The sequence below is a fragment of the Humulus lupulus genome, chromosome 3 (assembly GCF_963169125.1).
Source record: "Humulus lupulus chromosome 3, drHumLupu1.1, whole genome shotgun sequence".
In the NCBI taxonomy this organism is placed as follows: Eukaryota; Viridiplantae; Streptophyta; class Magnoliopsida; order Rosales; family Cannabaceae; genus Humulus; species Humulus lupulus.
Genome location: NC_084795.1, coordinates 198,928,277 through 198,937,879, shown reverse-complemented (window position 1 = coordinate 198,937,879; position 9,603 = coordinate 198,928,277).

Genomic DNA, 9,603 nt, shown 5'->3' with positions numbered 1-9,603 from the left:
TATCTCCTACGAGGAACAGCTAGTCCAGATACTAGACAGAAAAGACAAGGTCCATAGGAATAAAACTATACATTTGGTTAAGGTATTATGGAGGAACAACAAGGTCGAGGAAGCGACTTGGGAGCCGGAGTCAGATATACAGAATTAGTATCCTGAGCAGTACAGGGAAATTTCGAGAACGAAATTTCTGTAAGGAGGGGATAGTTGTAATGTCCCAAATTCCCTAATGTGGTTTAGTGCCTGGATTAGAGGGCCAGGAGGGCCATAATTTATTTATTATGTAATTATGTGATTAAATGCATTATTATGTGGATTATATGACGATAATTTCATGCATGTGGGTTCACTTACTATTAAAAGGGCATTTTCATAATTTTGAAATGCTAAGAGGATATCTGTATATTTATGTGCATGTTTGTGATTTATGGATGGGACCACATTATTATGTGGATATGTTCAAGCTATTCGGCATGAGATGATCCTAGAACGCAAGTTACCGGTTTGGTCATAACCAGATTAGTTTCCAGGCTTGGGGTAAATCTGGGGGTAATTTGATGCTTAGTACATTACCAGGCATGAACGGGTAATGGGCTATGATTTAATTATTATTTGAGAATATTGGAGGATAACGGGAATTGGAGGACGTTTATTATAATTAACAGGATTAGTGGGAAATGACAGTTTTACACTTGCTAGGCTTGAAAATAATTAATTGACCCTAGGGGAATTTTGGTCTTTTGACTATGGGGTAGACTTAGATGGCTGGTTGTAGAAGGTTTAGGCAGCCAAAACAGAGTAGCTCTCTTCCTCTTCCACAATCATTTCTTCTTATTCTTCTTCTCTGATGGAATTTTGAAGCAAGATTGAGGATTCAAGCTAGAGGATTAAAGCTTGAGGGTTTAGGTTAGTGATCAACCATTGGAGGGGATTCAAACCTGTGTTTAAGGTAAGATTCCAGCCATAGTTTCTGGTTGTGCTCTCTTTTAAGGTTAGTTCTTTAGCTTGAGTTTTTGGTCATGTGTTGTTGTTGTGGGTGGTTTAAAGCTTAGGATTTGTTGTTAAATTGGTGTATATATTGTGTTGATGCTTGGGTGTGATTTTGGGATTTAATCGATGAAGGTTTGGGCTGGTTTGAATTGAGAAATGGGTAGGGGAGCTGGGTTCGCTGGGTCAAGTCGTGATCGAGTTCATACAAGTCGCGACTTGGACCCAAGCCAGAGCCTCCTCTAGGCTCTGTTAAGCAGGCGCGTCGCAACCCACTAGGCCAAGTCGCGGCCCGCCCCTGTTGCCCCAAACAGAGGCTCTCTGTCTTGGTGGCGTTCCGCAACCCACTAGGTCAAGTCACGGCCCGCCCCTTCCTTTTGTGCCAGGAGGGGTTTTTCATAAGGTTTAGGATCAGGTTTTCATTTCCTAAGGCTCGGGATTGAATCTGCTAACTATTTTAGTACGATTCAAGGTCCTGGGAGCGGGGTTTAGACCATGAACCTTTTATTATTTATTTTTGTTGCTGGGATTTCATATTTGGTTATGACTAGGTGACCGCTAAGGGACTTAAGGATAGATCATTCTCAAAGGCCATTCTTTTATTATTTCATGCTCGAACCAGAGGTAAGAAAACTGCACCCAGTGTAACGACCCAAAATTGCTAATGAGGCTTAAGGGCCTTGATTAGTACGTCGGGAGGGCATAATTGGTATTTATGTGACTATATGATTTAATGCATGATTATGTGGCATGCATTATTATATGATTGTATGGATATGATGGAATGCATGTTTATGAGTATTAAATATGTATGTGGGCCCTATTCTGCTTAGAAGGGCATATTTGTAATTTTGGCCCGTTGAGGGCATAAATGTAATTATTTGCAATAAATTGTTGAGACCACATTATTATGTGGATATATTTGCAGCTTTTGGCTCGAGGCGATCCTAGTGAGCGGTTTAGCGAAATAGTCACAACGGGGATTTATACTCGGCTCGGAGAGACTTGAGGATGTTTATGAGAATTTGGGAAATATATTAGAGATTTTTAGACTTTGGGGAAAATAATTGGTGATTAATTAGATGACGGGATTTAAGTGGTAAATATTAGGGACACTTGAGGACTTAGGGGGAAGTGGGAGTAAATGATGAAAATGCCCTTAGAGTGATTAAAAGACTTGGATTTAATTAGGAGGGCAAAGGGGTCTTTTGATGTTTAAAAGGGGATAAGTGATATTCTGCTCATTTAGACTCTAGTGGTAGTTGTAGAAAGGGGTAGAAGCTAAAAAGGAAAGGAAAGAAAAAGAAGAGAAAAAACAGAACACTCACTTACCTCTCTTTCTCTCCCTCACGATCACTTCCTCTCGCACTCTCCCTTGAGAATATTTGAAACTAAGAACTCAGGGAAGTCTAGGCTTGATTTAGGGTGTTGATCCTTGGAGAAGCTAAGGGATTCAGTTGGAGTTAGCAACCAAGTAAGGTAAGGTTTAAAGGTTTTGTCTGAATTTTCTGGGTTTGTGAGGTTGAATTCTGAATTTGGATTTTCGATGGAAATTTAAGCACTTAAGCTTGGGGATTTGAGGAATTAAAGTCTGGAAGGGCATTGAAGGCACCTAGGGTTGAATCCACTGAGTTGAGGTAACAATTTCTGACTTTGATGTTTTGGGTTTCTAGTTTTCTGATGATGTTCTTTGGCTTTTGAGCTCAAGTTTAGTTTATGTGTTTGATGATGCTTTTAGCTAGGTTTTTAATGTTGTTGGGTTGATTTGGTTAAGTTATAGTGAGTTATAAGGTCAATTTTGAAGATTAGTTGAAGTTTGGAATGGATTGGTGGAGCTTTGGCTCGGGAAAGTTCGAAGGAAAAACCCAGAACTTTTGCATGTTCTGGTTGTAGCGTTGTAGCGCTAGGTGATGGGTCCTACAATGCTATGGGGGGTTTTCTGGGGGCGAGGTGTACATTGTCAGCTGCTCGGTCTCTACGGTCGAGGGTTTGTATAGGGACAGAGACTTAAAATGTGTATTTTTCCATTAGAGTGGCCTTGTTGATTTGTAACTTTCAGGAATCTTGTAAATATGTTCTTTAAACCCTGTTTAAGACCAAAATCTTTAAAACCTAACGTGTTTACGACTTTAGGATCACATTTTCATTTAAATGACTTATTTAGCAAGTCCTGCACTACTTTAAACTCACAGTGTAATGGTCTTGGTTATCCAGGGCATTACAACTTGGTATCATAGCGGTCTAGGTTTAAGGGTTCCTGAAGACTGGCTGGACATGTACACTTGGCATTAAAGACAAACTCCACTCAGGGTTTTGTAATTGAATACATGAGATTATATGCTTAAGTGCTTGAATGAAATATCAATACATTAATTTGTATGTTTGATAGGGAGCATGAGATTCTGATAGGGCTTGGCCTTTGACTGTTGTGTGATGATATTGAGGCGTGCTGATTAGCATTGCTATCACATGTGGATGAATATTTGGGTAATGATTTGTATATGGATTGCATGTGGTTAACTGTTTAGAATAAACTCGTATGTTTTATTTGCTTATTAATATATAGAAAGCATGATGAATATGGTTATATTTAGTAGCAATGAAATTTGATAACCAATGCATAGTAATATAGATTGGTGTTTGATATGCTTTATGTGTACATGATTATTGTGGTTGTTTGGACCTGCCTGTGGGATGGTTCTGAATATGAACATCAGGGTTGAGGGATTTAGTCGTTGATGGCAGACTGATTCAGATTGTATGTTCTCAGAATGGTTAATTGGACCTGGTATTATTCTAGTGAGGGTTGTAGATGATAGCTATGGTTGGTGTAATGCCCCGAATTCTCCGATGTGGTTTAATGGAGGGAATAGTAGGCCGGGAGGACCATACTTGCTTAATTATGCCATTAATTGAAAATATGCATCTATATGTGAATTATATTTTAATATGATGTTAAATGCATGGATGTGGGTCCACACTTTAATTACAGGGGTGTGATGGTAATTTGGCCCGTTGAGGGTATAATTGTATGCATGTCGGTGATAAATTGTTGAGACCACATTATAATGTGGGTTTGTTCGACCTATTCGGCATGAGACGATCTTGGAATATTGATTAGCGGTCTAGTCATAACAGGTTTAAGTTCGGGGCTCGGGATGAGTCTTGGGGATATTTTAATGATTAGAGCATTACCGGGAATTAAAGGGTAACAGGATATGAATTATTGGTGTTTGAGATTTTCGAGAATAGCAGGAATTGGAGAGCGTTAATTATTATTTACGAGATAGGTGGAGAATACCAATTTTGCCCTTGGGAGCCTTTAGAAACCTTAAATTGACCTAGGGGTATAATGGTCATTTCACCCCTAGGATAGATATAAGCCATTTTAGGCTGTGAAAGATGCGAAAAACAGAGTAGGTTCTTGAAACTTTCCTGTATCTTCTTTCTTCAGTTTTTCTTTGGGATTTTTGAACCATTCTTAAGGATTCAAGCTTGGGAAGTAAGCCTTGGGATTTTGGGAGAGTGTTCCTCCATTGAAGAGCATCATAAGCTGAGCTTTGGGTAAGTTTCTAACCATTGAAATCCCTAGTTTGCCTTGTTTTAGTTCTATTTTACAGTTGTGATTTCTAGGTTGAGATCTTGGTTTTGTTGGGAGTTTTGGCTAGGGTTCTTATGGTTGTGATGATTGGGGTATATTACGATGGCTTTTGGGCTCATTTGGCATCAAAAATGGGATTTGGAAGGATTGGAATCAGGTTAGAATCGAAGGAGATGAAGAAGGAGGTTTCAGGGGGGTTCCTGGTCTGGAGGTAGCGCTATAGTGCCCACCTTAGGGCGCTATAGTGCCCACCTTAGGGCGCTACAGCGCTACTCAGGGGGCATTTGGGCGTGTTGGGGGTTTTGTGAATAGCGCTGGGGCGCTAGGGGTCAGCGCTATAGCGCTACTCTGTTCCTTCAAAGTCCCGTTTTGAGTATTTTTAAGGGTTTTTGACTTGGGGTTTCAATCCTTAAGGCCCGGGATCGAATCTACTCACCGTGTGGGCATGTTTCGAGGTCCCGAGAGTGGTGCTTAGGTTAAGACCCTTTCATTGTTGAATTCCATTAATGGAGGTTATAATTGGTTGTGATTAGGTAACCGCTAAGGAATCAAAGTTCGATCGTTCTCAGGAGTCGTTCTTATTATTATTTCTCGCTCGAACCAGATGTAAGAAAACTACACCCCATATGTGACATGCATGAATATTCTTGAGGCATGTTGGTTGTGTAAATGTGAACATGGATTGATTATCGAATGCTTAGCAAATCTTGCTCACTTGTGTATGGCACTGACTCATTAGTCAGAATTGGCATTGTAACGCCCTACTACCTTAGTGCCGTTACTAAGTGAGTTTAAAATGTGCAATTAACTCGCTAGGCGAGGTTTTTAGAACAAAAGTGTGCTTTAAACAAAAAAGTCAAGGCTGTAATCTTTAAAAGTACTTCACTTCACTAAAAGTTCTAGTTATTTAACACTTTGGATCCTAAAACAAGGTTTGTAAACTATTTACAACTCAAAATAGATACATAGTGGATAAATTATCAAAAACAGAGTTTAGTATAGCCATTTGTCAAAAATGCCCCCAACCAAAGTGGTCGGGCAGGCCAAACATGTACGCGCCGCCCCCACGCTCTCCGTACTCATGGCTGGTTGACTTTCTCTTTGCCCTTACCTGCAACATAGAGCACCCGTGAGCCGAAGCCCAGCAAGAAAACTCAAACAGTACATAACATATGCATAATATACAGTCATTACAGCAGATAGCTCATATCTAGTCACACATTCCATAAAATCTAACACATATACGGCCATGCCGTCCCAGAAGCGTTACCAAAGCCTGGGATCTCGGTCTACACCGTATGGAAATCCCATGTATCCACTGGGGTCTCACCCTAGCCACGAGCACTCCATGTGCTAAGTGGTATTCTCGGCCCCACTGCCGTTCTCGGCCCTTCGCCGTTCCCGGCCCTTCGCTGTTCATTATGCTTTTACCATATTTAGCATTCTCAAATAACAATCAAATATACAATCATTTATTTTAAGCTATATCCTAGCAATGATACAATTTAGGGCCGCGCCCTGCAACAATACTATGGGCCCAAGCCCTGCTCTATGGGTGCTACAGCTTTCTTACCTGTATCCCGAGCTTTCTGATGCACTAAGGCCGCGAGCACGGTCCTCTAACCCGAGCCTCTCCAAAGACCTAGTCACAACACATATAAAACATCCTTTAATACTAATCAATCCAAAACCACTTCCCGGGACCAATCCCACACTCTCGGGATCCCCAAATTCCCAAAACAGTTCATCGGAAACATCCCCTGAACCCCCAAAGAAAAAGCTCAAAATTGCAAAATCCCATGTTCTGAAAATAGCCTAGCGCCGCGGCGCTACCCTAGAGGATCGCGGCGCCCAGCAAGTCAAAAAGCCTTCCCCTGCCCACAAACAGCCTCGCGCTGCGGCGCTCATTCACGAACCCAGAAATCTCGGTTTTTCCTCTGCATTTCCCCGAGCCAAAACACTCCCAATTCAACCCAAACTCATACCTAAGCCCCAAAACCAATTTAAAACCCCAAATAGACCATTCAACAACCTATAAACATCATAACCCAGCTCAATTACATAATCACTCCCATAAATCACACTTTGGTTTCATGCCTCAATAATTCAAACCAGAAAGTTAAAAGCTTAGACCCTAACCCAAACCACACTTCAAATTCCCTAATTCATAACAGAAATAAACTTTATAATTGCACAGAATCCTTACCTTGAATGAAGAATCCAACCTTAAGCTCCCTTGCTTCCAGCTCCAAGCCAAGCCTTATAATTCCACAAGCTGAATTCTAAAAAAACCAGCCATAACTATCCTTAAATTTCCATTCTTACCTTCTAAAATCAAGCTTAAAACTTAGTAAAACAAGAGCAGTTCTTACCTCAGAACAATTTTGGCCTAAGCTTGATCTTGGTTACTTCAAACCTCTCAATTCTCCTCCTAGGGCTCAAATTCAGCTTCCTTCTTTAGTTCCTCCTTTGTTCTATCTCTAGGTCTCAAAGTTTAGCATAAGCCAACTATCACCAAGTATAATACATAAATTCCCTTTTCCTTCTGCTGAAGGATATTTATCTTGTCAAATGACCATTCCACCCTTCCTCAAATATCCCTTCCTAACTAAACCTCAAAGCCTTTTTTTGTCATTTCATTTCTATTACTATTCTACCACTTTTCATTACAACTTGTTACTCTCAGCGGTTACTAATGGTTACCCAGGTTACTCAATCACCAACAACCATTAACCACAAATTCCCAACCCAACTCACGAAATTCCCCAAAGTACCCCTAGGCTCCTCCCGAGCCGGGTATAAGATCCCGTTGTGACTTTTGAGTTATCTAGCTTGCTAGGACCGTCTTGGCATGTGCATCACATTAATATCACCAAACCCACGTGGTACAAACCATAAAATATAATTATCACATTTATGCCCTCAACGGCTAAAATTACCAATTTACCCCTATCATGTAAACGGGGCCCACATGCATATTTATACTACCTAAACATGCATTCTAATCACATATTCATTTAAATTTATATATTATCATATTAATTCACTTATTTCCCTCCAGGCACGCTAATCAAGGTCCTAAACCTTATTAGCAACTTAGGGTGTTACAGGCATAAGTGTCGGTATCAACTGTGAAGCTGTGACTCATTAGTCAGGTTCGGCAGTGGTACTGGGCACTGGTCACATAGTGCTGACTCGTTATTCAGGACGGCCTTAGCGTGTTCAACGCAAGCCAATAAAGATTAGATCTAATCGACATCTGCATTGGATGACTCAAAGAGCATTAATGCCGGACCGAGCTCAAGTTCGATGAATATTATAAGCGCTTGTGTGGCTTACCCATCAGTCACTCATCTGTTAAGTTAGAGACTTACCTATCACTCTCTCATCTGCTTAAGGCTAGTGGCTTACCTAGCAGCCACTCTTCTGCTTAAATTAGTGACTTGCTTGTCAGTCACTCAGTATGGTTTTCTAGAACCTCAAGTGATATTCACTCATCTGTTTAAGAGCTATAAGCTCTGTGTGATTATAATGATTATCATTTGATAATGTTTACATGCAATACTGTGTTTAGTTTCTGGGCTTTGGCTCATGGGTGCTATGTGGTGCAGGTAAAGGGAAAGAAAAGCTCACCCAGCCTTGAGTGGAGAGCTTAGGTGGTGATGTGTACATATGTGGCCGCTTGACCACCACGGCAAAGGAGTTCTCAGAGGAACTAGGGGGTTTACCCTATTCTTTTGCCGCTTAGGTCGGCGGGTTTGTAATTTTGAAACTGTAATGACCAATTTGAGTTGTAAATAACTTGTAAATGTTCTTGTGGGCCCATGAACAGGTTTATGTATTAAATAAAACATATCCTTTCCTTTTTATTGAATTTTTCCGCCTTAGCCTGTTAATAACACTTTGAACACGTTTTTAACCAAAGGACTCGGGTAGCGGGTCAAATTTCTGGTTCACCGTAACTGTTCTGGGGTAACCAGGGCATTACAGTTGGAAACCTCCATCTGCCCCTGAAAGTCACGGCAGGAGTTCGTCGGTATGTGAGTAAGGGTGTGAGATCTGATAGAAGAGATTAGATGGGTGAAACAACAAGTTTTGTTGGGAGAAAAGTTGTTTTATATACCTTGACAGTAGGGGTATCAGTGCTGGTTTGACCTAAGGGTGTAGCAGATAAGAATTACTATATGGAAGGCTTAGAAGGAATTATCCTCTAGTTTTGAGGGAGGTTTGGATTAACCTAAGAATTGATCAGTGGATGGGCATATTTAATCCCATCCTTGATTATATAAAGATGATAAGTCATGATAGTGTGGTTGCGCTAAGTAGTTGTGGCAGAAGGATGCCCGACAATGGTACTCAGACTCAAAATATTGTCATAACAGGTCGAGAGGAGTTCAGGCAGTGATTTGATAAAAGAGGCAATTATGATGTAGTTTGGGCTACGGAGATAAGTCTATGAACTTGGTTTAGAATGGTAAGACAACGATAAGGTATGTCGATAAGTTTGGTGGGTTGGTCAATCTGCTTTAAGAGTTTATACAAGCGGAAGTTGCCGGGAATGATGATTCATTTAAGGATTGAACTCTAGCATGGCCCAGAGCATCATGGCCGCTCCAGTGCATGAGATTTCCATCTATACTTGGGCATCGGGTAGGGCCATGTTATTTAAGATATACTGAATGAGGAACGGAGCATGAATGTCGTAGGGCAAGAGATGCAAATGACAATATTCCCATTTATGGAATTTAGTAAGGACAGATTCTTGGTAATCGGAATAGAAGAACCCCAAACAGTTCTATGGCTCTTGGTTTTGACTGTAGGAGGTTTACTTTACAGGACAGCCATCAGGATAGTGATGAGGCTTGGTGAAGTATTTAGTATCCATCGGGGGCTAGAGATGCAATTCGGAAAGACGTCAGGTAAGGGTACGTTTTCTACATGGAATGGTTCAATACGTCAGGTTGGACTGGGGATTGTCCAGGATTGGCGAATGGAAAAAAAATTGAATGCCTCATTAC